The following is a 16,690-nucleotide window of genomic DNA, read 5'->3' as shown; positions in this document are numbered from 1 at the left end:
CAAATATAGATATGAACACTCCCAAAACCCGGTGTCACTGAGTACATGAACATCTAATATGAATACAAAGTCTGACTGATAAAAAACACTATCTGACAGTATAGAACAGTACAATAACTGAGAGAAAGAGAGAGTCAAGGTCAGTGAACTCCAGGCAGCTACATCTGCACACGAGATGCAAAGTGTAGTATGACTACAACCAACTCAATAAGTAACAGGACTAACCCCTGGGCTGAATATAGTGACGAGCTCCGCAGGTATAGTCCAGTACATAAATAATGGCACAGAAATGTAGGCATGCTTTCAAGTTCAACAGTTAAACTCAGTACTAGCAAAATAGATCAATTCTGCATGAAATGAGGAATGTGACCTCTTAGTGGAAAGACCTCATGTACTACTGATCACTAATTATTCGGTCACTCGGTACTGTTTATGGCCAATCCATCCCAGGGATATTCCATCTCTTATATATATACACATCGACTAACAACCAATCACTCAGTACCGTATAAGGCCAATCCAACCCTGGGCTAATTTATCCCCATATGTAAATGATACGAACAAGATCCATGTCTAGGGAAAATTTATTACAATATAAATAAGGCAATTCCATGCCCTGGGAAGTCCATCCCGAATATATAATCATCTACGCTCACTGGGGGTGTGTACAAACTCCGGAGGGGCTCCTTTAGCCCAAGCGTGATATAAAGCCGTTATGGCCTACTGCAGACGGGCAATCCCGATCCATATAATTATTAAGCCTATAAGGCATGCTGCAGGTGGGCAACCCCGTTCCATATAGTTATAATATATATAAAGCCAATATGGCCTGCTGCAGGTGGGTAGCCCCGATCCCATAATTATACTCAAAATGGATGATCATGACTGAGTATGAAATATATATTTTTAAAATATATAAATTCAATAACAACATGACCATGTGGGTCCCAAAATATCAACACGTAGCCCAATCATGATCTTTAATACGAGTCTCAGCTCAATTTTCCTAACACGTGGAAAGTTGGTATTAGAGCTCTAGGTTCATAGGTTTTACGAGTCACGAACGAGTTTAGTAGAGTCTTGCGTATCGATAAGGAGACGTCTGTACTTATCTTCGAGAGGCTACAGAACTTTGAGGAAATTTCAACTTCTTTCATTCTTGTCGTGCGGAAATTATTAATTTTGGAGTTTGAGCCATTGTATCTCTATTCTCTCATGGATGGTTAGGAGACGCGCTACCGGGTCAGCTGAGCAGACATCTGCGCATTGTACTAGGGTCGCAAGAGGTCGGGGCCGAAGTAGAGGCTAAGTAAGGGCACATGCCGCAGTTAAAGCACTTGTCAGAGTAGCAATTGAGGGGCCGCCAGTAGCTCCGGTTGGGGGACAAGTACCAGAGACACCTGTTGTTAACGTTGGACTTCAGGAGACTTTAGCACAGTTCCTGAACATGTTTCGTATATTGACTTAGGTAGGATTGATCTCCGTTTCGCCCAATATTTCACAGATTGGGGGAGTAGTTCAGATTCCTACCACCCGTACTGCAGAGCAGCAGGTTCACATTGGTCAGGTTCCGGGTATAGTACCGGTACAGTCTGTTATTCCAGGTTCCACTTGAGTTCAGGACGGAGGCTATCAAAAGAAGAACAAAATAGACTTGGGAGATTTAAGACATATAGTCCACCTACTTTTAGTGGCATAGCTACCGAGGATGCCCAAGTATTCCTAGAAAGAAAAAGAAATGTCATTGTATTCTCCTCACCATGGGCATTTTAGAAGTGAGCAGAATTGCCTTTACTACATTTCAGTTGTCAGGAGCAGCGTATCAATGGTGGCAAGTTTATGAAGATGATAGACTGGCCGATGTAATACCACTAACTTGGGCTCAATTTTCGGAAATGTTTTTTTGAAAGAGTTTGTTCCCTAGACTCTTCGGGTTGCGTGGTTCACAGAGTTTGAACACTTGTGTCAAGACACCATGACGGTGTCAGAATATGCCATCGGGTTAAGTAAGTTAGCCTATCATACTCCTACTTTGGTTCGTACAGCCAGAGAGCGAGTCCATGGATTCATTAAAGGACTCAATTATGATAGTAAAAATTTGTACGACTCGGGAGCTACAGGCTGATACTTCATTTTGGCTAGTGGTAGAAATTTCCAAGATATTAGAACGTGTTCGGGGTGGAGGGCGGGCGGGTAGGTAGAGGGCGTCCTTGAGGTGGAGGCCCAGCCCGTTGATATAATTGCTATGAATTGGCTGAGGCCGATACACCAGATGGTGTCGTTACAGGCATGAATTAATTTATAATAAAAGGAGAACTATTCTTATTTTGATTAGATTCCGATTATCGAGGTGGGAATACCTGTCATGCTCCTTATATGTTGGATTTGTGAATTTGTACTCCACTCCCGTATTTATCCCTATTGGGAGACTTGATGGTGTTAGCCCATGTCTATCATTTTTGCTTTGTACATTATTGTAGGCTATGAGTCCAATAGGTGACTTTTTATTACTCACTACATTGGGTTTTGATATAATTTAGGGATAACTGATTACAATTTTATGAATTATATTCCCTACCGGTATGGGGGTTCATTATGTGTTGAGAAATTATTTCACAAGATATATTAAAAAAATGAAAAATCTCAATGGCACAGTCGGCAAAGTACTTGTGATTCAGAGTTGAGGATGGGATCCTCGCGGTTTAATGTGATTTGATATGCTTAACTCGGGCTACGTGCCGTAGTGGAAGTTATATCAGTATAAGATCCTTGTGATTAAATTCATTTATTTTAAATTCTCCCTTTGTGAAATTTAATTTGTACTATAGTACTAATAGGGGGTCATGTCTGATAGGCTTATTTGATAATTCTTTTATGTATTTCTGTGCATATTTAGCCATAATTTTGATGTAAATATTGAGTTTTAGCCTGCGAGGCGAGTGCCCAGGTGGCGCTAAATCTGACTCGTTAATTTGGGTAAATAATTATGTGGTCTTCATGCCTCGCGTGTTGCTGTCAATGTTGTAAAAATTTGAAACAAGGTTTTGGTTAATATGAAATTAATTGGGGATGCTGGACTTAATTATGAGCAACTTTAATGACTCGAGATGTGGTTTGGGCATACATATGATGTGTGTGTAGGAACGAATTTCTACAGCCGTTTGAGACTAACAAATTGTGGTAATATGAAAATCAGACCTTTTGAAATTCACTGGAGTGTAAGAAATTGGCTTTAAAGATTATAAATGAGGATAAAAGAAATAATCTCAATTGAGATGGTGTTGTCGAACCAATGTTAAAATTGCGGTGACGTAAAATCACCCACGAGTATGTATACTAACTTGGTTTTGAATTGTGAGAAATGTCACTACATGGTCATGAAGGCATTGTCCTCGGTCACAAGATTTCAAAGTATGGTATTGAGGTTGATAAGGCCAAAGTTGAAGTGATCTCCAAACTCCTACCCCTATATTCGTGAAGGAAGTGATAAGTTTTTTGGGTCATGCAGGGTTCTATCACTGATTCATCAAGGATTTTTCTAATGTGGTGAACCCTTTGTGAAAACTTTTGGAGAAGGATGCCAAGTTCCATTTCAATGAAGATTGCATGAAGGCATTCGAGTTGCTTAAGTTCAAGTTGACTACTACTCCTATTATTACCTCACCGGATTGGAGCTTGCCTTTTGAGCTCATGTGTGACGCAAGTGATGTGGCGGTTAGAGCGGTGTTGGGGCAACGTATCGACAAATTCTTCCATCCGGTCTATTATTCAAGCAAGACCACGAATGATGCCCAAGTTAACTACATAGTGACCGAAAAAGAGCTCCTTGCTATTGCCTTTGCTATGGAGAAGTTCCATCCATAATTGATGGGTACAAAGGTGATTATTCACACCGACCATGCGGCACTTCGGTATTTTATGAGCAAGAATGATTCTAAGGCAAGGTTGATGCGGTGGGTGCTTCTATTGCAAAAGTTTGATCTAGAGATTCAAGATCGCAAAGGTAGTGAGAATCAAGTGGCAGACTACTTGTCCCGATTGCAGGAGGAGGGTAGGCCACATGATGGACTTAAGATAAATGATTCATTTCCCGACGAGCAACTCCTAGCCATTTCTATGATCGGGATGCCATGGTTTGCCGACTTTGCCAATTATCTTGTGAGTGGCATTGTACCGAATGAGTTCTCTTCAAACAAAAGGAAGAAGGTCAAACGGGATTACCTTGACTATTCTTGGGATGAGTCGTATCTTTTCCGGATATGTACCAATGGTGTGATCCGACGATGTGTGCCGGAGGAAGAACAAATGAGTATTCTTGAGGCTTGCCACTCTTCACCATATGGTGGTCACCATGGTGGAGCAAGAACGGCGGCAAAAGTTTTGAGTTGTGGATTCTATTGGCCTACTCTCTACAAGGATGCTAGTGAGCTTGTCAAGTGGTGTGATGAATGCCAAAGGGCCGGTGGGATCTCAAAGAAGAATGAAATGCCTCTCACCACCATTTTGGAGATAGATATTTTCGATATGTGGGGTATTGATTTTATGGATCCGTTTGTTAGCTCTTATGGGAACACCTACATTCTAGTTGCGGTGGATTATTGTATCTCAATGGGTTGAGGTCATTGCTTTACCTAACAATGAAGTAAGGAGTGTGGTGGCATTCTTGAAAAAGAACATCTTCACGAGGTTTGGTACCCCAAGAGCCATTATTAGTGATGGGGGTTCGCATTTTTGCAACAAGGCTTTTGATACCTTACTCACAAAGTATGGTGTCACTCACAAAGTATCAACCCCCTACCATCCTCAATCAAGTGGACAATTTGAAGTCTTTAACTGGGAGATAAAGAGTATTTTGTCAAAGACAGTCAATGCCAACCGGACGGATTGGTCAAGAAAGCTTGATGATGCTCTTTGGGCTTTTATAACGGCCTACAAAACACCCATCAAGATGTCTCCATACCGGTTAGTGTTCGGGAAGGCATGCCATCTTCCGGTAGAACTTGAGCATAAGGCCATGGGGCTTTGAAGAAGTTAAACCTTGAATGGGATGTTGCAGCAAATCTAAGGGTATCACAATTGAATGAGCTTGATGAACTCAGGGATCATGCCTACACAAGCTCGTCCCTTTACAAGAAGAAGATGAAGTACCTCCGTGATAAGTACATCCACAACAAGAAATTTAAAGAGGGTGATCTTGTGCTATTGTTCAATTCTCGGTTACAGCTGTTTTCGAGCAAGTTGAAGTCAAAATGCTGTGGCCCCTTTGAAGTGGTGAATGTAACCCCCTTTGGTGCTCTAGATTTGAAAAATAAGAATGACGAGGTGTTTAGAGTCAATGGGCACCAGGTTAAACATTATCTTGGCAAGGTTGATGATGGTCACATTATGGCGGTCCTTCATTTCAAATGATTAGTAATTTGCGTCGTGCCGCGATGTTAAATCAGGGTCTTCTTGGGAGGCAACCCATGTGTCTTTTTCTTTTTCTCTTTCTCCTTTGTTAGATATGCTTTGTTTTGTGCTAACTAGTTTTGAAGTATATGTAGGAATGGGTGTGCATTGCAGGGAATAAGCAAGAAAAATTGGCTATGTTTCACAAAAGTGCGGACCGCACAAAAATTATGCGGACCACACTATCACTCTACAGCCGCACAATTCTTTGTGTGGTCGCACAACTGGAAGACCAAAAATGGATGTTCTCTGATGTTTGACTTGTCAAATTTCCTTAACAATTTGCTGCCGCACACAAAATTGTGCGGTCCGCACAAATTTTGTGGCTACACTCACTTTTGTGCGGACCACGAAACTTCTTCAAAGATCAGGTAAAGAGTGCGCACCGCACTCAAAATTGTGCGGCCACACTCAGGTAAGTTCTGGGCCCGACGGGTCAACCTATAAATAGGGCTTTTCAATACTTTTCACGATTTACAATCTCTGAACTCTCAAGCCCTAAGCAAACACAGTGCATCCCTCACTAGTTATCAAACTTCAAGCATTTCATCTCTGTAGATTCTTACTTGCACCCTTCATTACTGGTAAGGTCATTTCATCTTTCGATTTTTCATCTTCTCTTAGTTTTGTTCTTTTGTCTAGGGTTAATTTCATGCCTAACAATGTCAACAGTTAGTCATCTTTTCTCAAAAACATGTGGGTAGCTTCATAATTGTTTATTCGGGCCTAGGAAAATAGCTAATTATGCTTAATTTTTAGGCCCATGTCTAATTCTTGCAAAACATTTATGAATCATAAAGCAATGCCGTGTTAATCAACATTTTGCGGCCGCACACACTTTCGTGAAGTTTGAACTCTCTAAGTTAGGGCATTTGTATGCTTGAATTGTGCAGAACGCACTCAAAAATATGCGGTCCGTAGTGAAAAGTCAAAATTGTGCAGTCCGCACTGTTAAATGATCAGAGACCCAGTAGTCTGAACATGGGGTTGTGCGGCCGCACTCAAAATTGTGCGGTCCGCACTTTTGATTATGCAGCCGCACTGACTTTTGTGTGGTCCGCACTTGGCAGTTTGTGGCCGCACTCACTTTTGTGCGGTCTGCACTTGGAAGTCTGCGGCCGCACTCACTTTTGTGTGGTCCACACTGCCTCTCCTGAGACTTTTTATCCATAACTGGCCTGCAACTGTCATGCATGTATTTGAGTCCTATGAACCTGAACTCTAACTAATTCTTATTGTTATAATTGCAGACAATGGTTAAATCACGTGGTAGAGGAGATTCATCAAAAGGGAGGGCAGAACCCTCCCGAGGCCGAGGACGAAGCAAGAGTAACCTACCACTAGCCATCCAGAGAGTGATAAGCAAGAAGGCTACGACTAACAGAGTCCCTGAATCATCAGACACCAGTGAGTATCTCCCGTCTAAGGAAGTTTCCACTTGGTTGATGAATCATCTTCCGCTGCTAGTTCTTCTAAAGATTCTGAAGAGGGTATCCATGATTCTAAGCCCTCTTCCTCATATGCCCCAGCTGCACCAATCAATGTTGATGATGATGATGACGTCCCGGATGACGGTAGAGGGGGACACACTCAAGTGGGTGGTCTTGAGAGGACAAATAAGAAGAAGATGTGGGAGGAAAGATTCGTGAGCCTGACAGCCTTCAACATGTTCCGGGAATTGTGGCCCCAGAGATCGCTCACACTTGAGTGACATTTCTTACTCAAGGATTTGGATATTCATAATCCAAATGTCCTTAGATAGTTCGCAAGGGTTGGAAGTGGTTCAACCAAAGTGTCCTAGATGCAAATGAGCACTTGTCAAAAAATTTTACGCAAACGTGGCTCACATCAAGAAGGGCACCAAGATAACCAAAGTGTGGAATATGAAAATCAAGTTTGATGCCTGCTCCTTGAAAAAGTATGTGGGGTTTGAAGAAGTGGAAGTTGTTCAGCATCTTGAGAAGCTAGCTATGGATGATGCATCTCGCCCGTGGCTGGCTGAGATTTTGGCTTCTAGAAGACCACCACCCTCGTGGCTCACAGCAGGGGTTTCCACAGTCTGGGCCACCATAAACTTTGAAGCTAAAGGGTGGCAGACTTTTGTGTGTAGTCGCATTGACCCATGCTTGAATGAGAACAACCTCTCACTTCCTCGAGCAGTCCTGGTGGCTTCAATTATGGCTGGGTACCCGATCAATGTGGGTACTATAATTTCAACCAACATCACTTTGGTTGTCTAGAAGGATGAGAGATACTAAGCTTACCCGGAATTCCTCACAAAGTACTTCAATGATCAAAAGGTGGAGCCGAGACAGTATGATACTAAGGTCAAGGCCAAGAAGCCTTTCTCATGGTACCACCTACAGGGTTCTAACAACGCGAAGATTAAGAGTAAGGCAACTACCTCCGATGGTCAGTCTGAGGAGCCAACGGTAGTAGTTACTGATTCAGTTGCTAAGCCTTCCACAAATGCTATGCCTTCCACAGCAGCCGGACCTTCCGCCGGGATAGCAGACATGCCACCACCTTCTTCTTCTAGACCATCAGCTCCATTATCAATGCCAACTTCATCTACTTATACATTGACTGTGCTGCGAGTCTCCCAGACATTGGCGAGTCTCAACAACTGGATGCAGGCAGCTACTTCAAAGTTGTCTGACATATCCAGTATTGTTGCATCATAGTCTTCTGCCTAGGCTGCACCACAGGTACCTCCGTCAGGGGAGGAAACATTGAAGAAGATTCCGGACAACCAGAAGACCATTATGGAGACTATGGTGGCACATGGGGATGTCATTGAGGAGTTGGGCAAGCAAGTAAAGAAAATGCGGAAGTCTCAAGCTTCGAAGAAGTCTGTGGATAAGCTGACAACAACAGTTACCAAGGTTACATCTGCCGGAGATCTACCACTGGATTTACTCATGGAGACAGCACCAGCAGTTCTAACAGCACAGGAAGCACCAGCAGTACCTGAGGCGCCAGAGGCAGCAACCGGCCAGTCTGAGGAGCCGGTTGCGACTGCCTACACCGCTGAGGAGATGATACAGATGCTTAGCAACCCTGTTGTCCCTCAGCCAGGTGATGATGAGATATATCTAGAGAAGACCGAGGGTGCTGAGGATGCCATGCAGACTGAGACCACTTAGGGAGTTCTCTTAACTCTCGACCCCTTCTTGTTCTTATTTTTGATAAGCATTAGGGACAATGCTCATTTCTATTTGGGGGTGGTCTATTTTGATTGATTCTACATTGACATTTGGTTTGTAATAAATCTTATACTATTTTTCTTTTATCTTTATTTTCTCTTTGGTTTTGTATATATTCTTCCCTTTCCCTTGATGTTTATATTCATTTTCCCCTCGGTTTGTATATTCGTTTGCCTTACTTTTCGTAGTTTAGCTTCTTTAGTTTGTCTTTATTAGTAGTATAACTTCTTATTTATTTTAGTAACTTTTTTTGATTTATTATATTCTTTTTTTGTTTGAGTGAACAATAAACCTTTGGTTTTCTTAATGCCACGGTTCTTTCCAAAGGTGGATTTTATATGAACCGGGTGGCTCTTCCCAACGATATATGGTGTGAAAACCTTCTTAAAGGATTGAGTCCATTTTCTTTTATGTTCAGGCAAAAAATAGTAGTAATGAATAAAAGGGTCTCTAACATTCTTCACTTCGTACCAACACATTTACCCACGACCTTATGGTTAAAAACAAGTTGTTGGCAGAAATTAGCTCTAGTTGTGACCTTTTGGCTCTTGTGTTGACTTAAGCAGTCATCGAGTGGTTCAGTCGAGCCATTTGTGATTCTCAATCTCAACTAGGGTTATTGTGGACCCTCGACTCCGTTCTCTTTAGCAATCCAGCAGCGTGAGATGTGAGGTATTGAAATGCAACTCGAAGTACCCATGCTAATAGTCTAGAACTTGCCCTGAATGTTTTTCTAGGCGAAATTCTAAGTGTAGCTTGGCTTAAGAAATGACTGTAGGCTCTCCTTGGTCAAATTTGAAATTTGAAATCTTCCATAGCATACCATTGTGATATCCCTAGTCAACCCATTTGAGCCTAAACCCTTTTTCTTTCAATAACCACGTTACAAGCCTTTATCCGTTTGGTAATGACTCTCTCTTGGCACCCGATCTTTCCTTATCATTCTTGAGAAACAATTAGCAAAAACATAAGTTTGGGGGAAGAGACGAGGAGTTTGAAAGTGATATAAAGGTACAAAGAAGAGAAAGAAATAAAGAAAAGGGAAGGCAAAGAAAATAAATAAAAAACAAAACAAAATGCCAAAAAGAAAGTGAATAAAGTAAAACATTGAAGGGATTCAAATAAAAGCAAAGATTAAAGGCATGGAGTGAATAGAAAAGGAGAAAAATGGGTGTCATGATCAACAAAGTGTGACGTTACATCTCTCTAGTTCCCTCGAGGAAAAAGAAATTGAATCAAAGTGTCGACAAAGTATGAGCCAAAAAGAGAAAATGGAGTGCTTAAGGAAAGATGAACGCATTCTGATCTATCAAATCCCACCATGATCCAAAAAGCTTTCATTACATCCCGAAAAAGACCTACGTGATTTCAAGTTGAGTGAGCTTGCATTAGTTGTGATTTACATGAGCGGCAAGCATATGGTACTTAAAGCCGTACTTCTGACATTCTTTTGAGAGATATGAGCGAACTTTTCACTATCCTTGAATTGAGTGTTGCATTCTAAAGTGAGATTTGCTAACAGAGAGTAAAAGAGGAGGAGTTTTGGATCCACAATGACCTACATGAAAGAGCAAGCTTCCTTGATGAATAAAGTAAACTCTTGATGCTCTAGTGTCATATTAGAATTATGGTACTCAAAAAGTCAAATCATTGAATTATTGATAATTCATCCATGTTGTGGGGAATTGATGGTCCCAATTGATGTGTGATTGATTCACCTTAGGCCAGTTGAAATAGCCCTTTTTCTAGTAGAGCTGGGAATTGCCTTAATTGCTTGAGGACAAGCAAAAGCTTAAGTTTTGGGGAGTTGATAAGTAGGCATTTTGATTGCTTATTTGCACTATTTTACTTGCGTTTTAGCTCAAAATTTCTTAAAGGTATTCCCGAAATCAAATGAAATATGCTTGCTTGCCGGAGTGTTAGAATATGAGCTAAAGAAATGAAAATCAACTCAATAAGGAGTAATATTGGAGAAGGAAAAAAACAAGGCTAAAAGGGCACTGTGCGGACCGCATAATATTGAGTGCGGCCGTAGATAATGAAGAAAACCTCTGACAAGAAATGACATGTTAAGTGCTGACCGCACAATTCTGGTACGGCCGCAGAAGAAAAAGATCAAAGAGATGGGATTTCAAGTTCAAGAAGAAATACGGACCGCACCATTTTTATGCGGCCGCATAATCAAGAGCGCGGCCGCACTAATTTTTATGCGGTCCACAGAAGTCTCACATAGCTAGAGCCTAAGATCAAGGAGTGCGGACCGCACTATAGTTGTGCGGCCGCAGAAGCAAGAGTGCGGTCGCACTCACAAATGTGCGGTCCGCAGTAGTTGAAGGAGTGCGGCCGCAATCCAGAATTGTGCAACCGCAGAACTGGAACATGTCAAGCCAAGTCTCGTTGTGCGGACCGCACACATAATTATGCGGCCACAGAACCTCCGCAGGGGCATTTTTGTTAGATATTTTCAGCTTAGTATAAAGAATTTTTTGTCATTTTTAGGGTAAGTTTGGTTTTGGGAGAGCACCTCAGCCATTTTTCTTCACTGTTTTGAGTAATATTGTACTAGATTAGCATCTAAATATTGGATTTTCTTTCCCTAACCAATTATTATGCATTCTATCTTAATTTCTTCTTGTATTTCTACATTTTTCATGAGTAGCAAAATTTCTAGCTAGGGTTGTGGCCCAACCCTAGTGTGGGTATTTAATGGGTGCTTGATTTAGGATTTATTTGTGATTGGGTTAGTGATATGTAGCCTAGTTCTTGCTTGAAATCAGGAATTAATAGTTGCAAACATTGATTCATGCCTAATTGACTTAGTCTCTACTTGAGAAAGAGAGACTAAGTCTAGGAAAACATGGCTAACAAGAAATTGGGGTGAACTCAAGAAATTGATAGCCCCAATTAAAGGGTTGAATCTAGAGATAGTAAGAACCGACTTGAGCATTTATTACTTGTTTTGTGCAATACCCATTTGGACTTGAGAAAGCCAAATTGGGAAAAACCACTCAAACTACCGAGAGGTATAGAGTGGGTAATTGCGTGTGCCTGCTATATTACAACCCCGACCAATCAAGCTTGTCCTAGAGTTTTCAACCTATTAGGTAACCACCTAAGTGAAAGTCACAATCCTAGATCTTTTATCATTTGGAAAACAACCAAAACCAAAAATATTGTCTCCTAGTTTTATAATTGCAATCAATAGTTTAAAGTAGAAGTAGAAACAACAAACATGAATGTGGAAGTGTAATCTAAGGCATATTGTACAATTACACTAAATATATACCTAATCCCAATTCTAACTCCCTGAGGATTCGACCCCGACTTGCGTTCGATTTTATTATTGCTTTGACCGCCTCACTACCTATATTTGTGGTGTGAGTTTGGGCGACATCAATGGGTTATCTCCTGTGAGGTGTCCTGAGGTGGTGTGGTCCTTATGATATTTTGTAGAAAGTTCTTTTTACCAGTGAATGATATATGTTGCAATTTGAGTTTGGATCATTTGTGGGAGTTGGCTTGACTATTACAAGGGTGAATACAAGATTTGCAGACGAATTGAGGTATTATATGGTTTGTTTACATGGGCTTGCGAAGGATTGAGTTGAATTTTAGTGCGGGATTCTGGCAGTAATAGAGTATGGGTATCATGATGTTATCGACGATTTTGTTTTATGGCTTTGAGCCAAGTGGGGGAGTCTGCTATTGACAAGTTATTTGCATGGTTATGTGTCGTATTGGTTTCGATTTGGGGTATACTGGTGAATCAGTTATGACTTGAAGAGGTCGATATCGAGGATGACTCGGGTAAAGGAATTTTTGGAAATAGGTTGTATTACGCTCTATGTGTATATGAGAATCATAAAATAATTAAGTGGTTATTCGCGAAGGATGTAGGGTACATAGAGTAGGAATTTTCTCAATTGCTTAGGAGTGTGGACTACTCCCTTGGGTGTTGGTATACTAATAGGGCACAAGTCGTTCGGTCCGTTTGGTCGGTTCAATTGAGATTTGAGTAGAGTAGATGACTCTTGAGAATGGTTCTAATGGATTCAAGATTTATATGTAGAAATTGAGAATTTCGGATTGGTATATGGCTAGGATCTGATATTGCATGGGATGGTCTCGAGACTTGTGGCATTTTTATATCATTGTGGATTATGCATTTTAGTATCAAGAAGGTGAATGAAAAAGTTTTAGGTTCACATAAGGTCTCTTTAGAGTAGGTATCTCGGTTTGTGGTGCTTTGAGCTGCTTAAGAGGGAAGTCAGCGGCTTATGGGCCTTAGGGCATGGTGGTTTAATACTAGGGCCTCTTGGGTGGTGAATTTTGGTTAAGGATCATGGTGCTCCAGCAAGGAGAAGTATCAATTTGAAGGCAATTTGGAAGGGACTTGGATAAATAGGACAACGTGGTAGTAGGTTGGATTAGCACAATAATAGGTATGATCTGTTCTTTGGGTACTTATGTTGTGTCTAGTCTCTACACGTGTTTCGTGGCAATGCTCTTAGGTCTTGGCAACCTGCGTGGCTAGGTTGAGTTAGAGAGATTCGGTTCAGATATCCTGGTTATGTGCAAATGGGTTTTGAAGAGTTCTCAACTATTTTTACCAAGGTTCGAGGGGTATATTTCATGTTGGCGTGAGAAGCATGTGGTGTATAGTGAATTTCTCCTGGATGAAATCAAATTGTAGGTCCTTGGCTAATTGAGTATGTAGTTGCTTGTGACTCAGAGCGGACTATGAAGTTCTCGTATTTTTCATATGATGGCATGGTATATGCGGTGTGTTGTGTGGGATTGCGATTTACGTGAGCGGGATCACAGGTCTATTTGGAAGCATGGACGGTTTCAGATGACTAGGTAAATGATATTACTAATTGGTATGGCTTGATGAGAGTATACATTTCAGAAGGGGCAATGTGTTTTGATTTATGGATACTTCGCTGGTATTGTGGCACTCTTCTGGTTGATCGACTACTGATATTCAAATTTTGCTATGTGGCATGGAAGAATTTTAGAAGTATTCCTCATGGAATGATCGTGTATGAGAGAGGTGTTAGACATTCGGGCTGTGGAGATAGAATCAGATATGGTAATTCGTGTGTTTTATGGATTTGGGAGTTCTCAGGAGTAGATTGTTTCATGGTTGTGGACTGTGAATTGTGGCCAAAGCTAGCCAGATGATAGTATGTGTTATGATTCAGTCATTGTGGACTTTCGGAGGGTTATTTATCTATCTGTGGGTGACTAGAGCTGATTTGGGAGTCCTTTGGTAGGCCCAATTAGGATGTGTATTCTACACCGAGCCAGATTGGTTGGATCCATACTGCTACTGTTGATGGATGTGCCATTCGGTTGTTGTTGACCTTATTCGTGTTCAGAAATGATCTGTGAGTTACTCTTTTATGCTACGAGAATTTGTGATTCGTTTGTTTTATGCGGGGCCTTATGGCGGAATTTGCGCGCGATGGATATTTGGGCGATGCATGATTTATTGCGCATTGATTATGTTCTTTTGGGTTTGTGTGGAATTGTGTCATTTGTTTCTCCATGGTTATGGTAGTGCACTTTGAGTACTTGATATCGGATTGCACGTGGTTATTGATTTTAAGCACGATGGCTGAGGTATTTCATATGGATCAGTGTTTAAATGGGGTCACGCATTGCAGCGGAGTTATGTTAAGATATGATCCCTTGTGTTAGATTTGTGTGTTATGGTTCTACGGTGTGTAATGGGCTCTTAGCATTGCGTTGGGGTGGTAACTGTCGAGCTTGCGGGCCGGTTCTTTTGTCTAGGTCATTTTTCCATGATTGAGTACATTTGGAATGTTGCTTATTGGTGTAGGTCTTGCACGGGTTGTGGCTTTAGATAGTATTGGTGTAGCATGTCAGTAAAGTAGCTGGTATTTGATAAGATGAAGTCGTCGGGCCTAAAATGAATACGATCAGATTTGATTACAACACAGTTGGAAGGATAATATCGAAAATTGGCTTAGAAATTTGCTATAGTTCTTGTCAAAGTAGACAGAGTACCATGACTTGTTGAACTTATGAATGGATATGAGTTCTGCATGTTTCTTCCATCATTGGCAGTGTACGAAAGTTTTTTTTGAATGAAGTCTTGTTTGATATGAGGTTTATTACCGGCATTGGGTTGTTTTGAGCAGCTACTATGATTAGAAATCATTCCTTCGAGCATTTGAGCTATGTGGTATTTGAGTTTTAAGTATTTGAGTTATGGTTATGGCTTTTGGTACAGCTTGTTCAGACTTATATAGTGTGTAGGTTGCGGGATTCAGATCTTATAAGAAATTTCGGATGTTGGAAATTGGATTCGAAGGCTTGTGGGCTAGGTTGAATTGAGAAATTTCTTTTATGTTGTGATTTTGGGCCTGTATTGGAAAGGGTGATGTGGGGTCACCCCCGGGTGTGTGCATGGTAAGGTTACACAGCGGTTTGATGGCTTTGAGAACAACTCTGGACACGTTCGAGGACGAACGTATGTCTAATTGGGGGAGGATGCAATGACCCGACCGATTGTTTTGAGCATTTGGACTTCTCTTGGTAGTTTACGGGCGTGAGTAGATCCGTATGATGTATTATAACTTATTTAATCGTCGGTTTTGGTTTTTAGGTTATTCGGGACTGATTTGGAAGAATGATTCTCAACTAGGAAGCTTTAAATTTGAAAGACTTGACCAAGTTTGACTTTTTAGCATTTGACCTCAGATTTGAATTTTGATGGTTCCGGTATGTTCGTTGGGTGATTTTGGACTTAGGAGCGCATCCAGATTGTGATTTGGAGGTCCGTAGTGGAATTTGGCATGAAATGGCGAAAGTTGAAATTTTGGAAAGTTTGACCGGGAGTGGACTTTTTGATATCGGATTCGGATTGTAATTCGTAGAATTGGAATAGCTTCGTTATGTTATTTGGGACTTGTGCGCAAAATTTGAAGTCATTCCGGATTGATTTGCTATGTTTCGGCACGAGTTATTTAATTTTAAAGTTCAAAGTCCATACATTTCGATTAGAGATGTGATTCGTCGTTTCGATGTCGTTATGCATGATTTGAGGCCTCGAATAGGTCCGTGTTATGTTATTGGACTTGTTGGTATATTCGGACGGGGTCCCGAGTGGCCCGGATGAGTTTTAGACGAGGTTCGGATCATTTTCACTTCATGTGCAAAGCTGAAGGCTGTTGGTTTTGGTATGTTCGCACTTGCGGTTGGTTTGTGCAGGTGTAATGGCCGCAGAGGCGACAAAGGCGTCGCAGATGCAAGAATAGTGCTGGGTAAGGAAGACCGCAGAAGCGGAGATTTGGGCGCATATGCGATGCCGTAGGTGCGGTAGCTCGAGAGCACGTGCGGAGTTAGAGGGTGTCAGCAGAGGTCGCAGGTGCGATGGGATTTCCGCACATGCGATGGTACAGATGCGGGCAGGGAGTCGCAGAAGCGGAAATGGTGAGGAAGCTGGGCAGCGCAAGTGCGAAGTGTTTCCGCAAAAGTGGTGGTCGCAGGTGCGACGAATTTTCTGCAAATACCGATGTGCTGGGGAGAAAGTTATATACAAGGGTTCGCGATTTTGGCTTTATTTTTACATTTTCATGCTCTGATTGAGGCGATTTGTGCAGTAATTTTTACCATATGAATTGGGGTAAGTGTTCTCTACTCGATTTTGGTTATATTCCATGAATCTATATTAGATTTTAGCTTTTGGTTGATGAATGTTAAAGAGGAAATTGGGGGTTTTGGCCTAACGTTTCATAATATGAATTTTTGAGTATTGAACATCGATTTGGAGTCGGATTGAGTGAAACTAGTATGGTTGAACTCATAATTGAATGGGTTGTCAGATTTTGTGAGTTTTTTAGGGTTCTGAGGCGTGGGCCCGGGTGTGATTTTTGGCCGGTTTAGGTTTTGATTGAGGAATCAATCTTTATCATTTGGAATTGTTTCCTTGGGTTGTATTTGATGTATTTGAGTTGCGTTTGGCTAGTTTTGAGCCATTCGGAGGTCACTACGCACGTGATGGCATC

The sequence above is a fragment of the Nicotiana tabacum genome, chromosome 19 (assembly GCF_000715075.1).
Source record: "Nicotiana tabacum cultivar K326 chromosome 19, ASM71507v2, whole genome shotgun sequence".
NCBI classification, from domain to species: Eukaryota; Viridiplantae; Streptophyta; class Magnoliopsida; order Solanales; family Solanaceae; genus Nicotiana; species Nicotiana tabacum.
The sequence above is the reverse complement of the archived record's forward strand: the minus strand, read 5'-3'. Positions refer to the sequence as shown.